Below are 344 nucleotides of genomic sequence, written 5' to 3' on the forward strand. Positions count from 1 at the left end.
TTCATTTGATGATTATTGGTCTTTTATGACTTTTTCTTCATGCAATAACTTGTTTCTGAAAGCATATGTGTGTGGGGGGGATTCAACCCAAGGCATGTTTGCATGAGTATCAGCCAGTGTCTCCAATTACCCCTGTATGAATCTGAAATGATATCCATGTGTATCAGCTGAAAAAATCGACCGAGAAATCGACTACTTGATAACTTCTATATTTTCCACACATCCACGCAGAGCAAGTCCTCCCAACACCCCATGTACATTTCAAAATAATGCTGTAGGACTGACAGCATGATTCCACTTAGACCTTCAGAGATATGGAATTTTGTGATAGACCGATGTTAATA

This window comes from Penaeus monodon, chromosome 24 (genome assembly GCF_015228065.2).
Source record: "Penaeus monodon isolate SGIC_2016 chromosome 24, NSTDA_Pmon_1, whole genome shotgun sequence".
NCBI lineage: Eukaryota > Metazoa > Arthropoda > Malacostraca > Decapoda > Penaeidae > Penaeus > Penaeus monodon.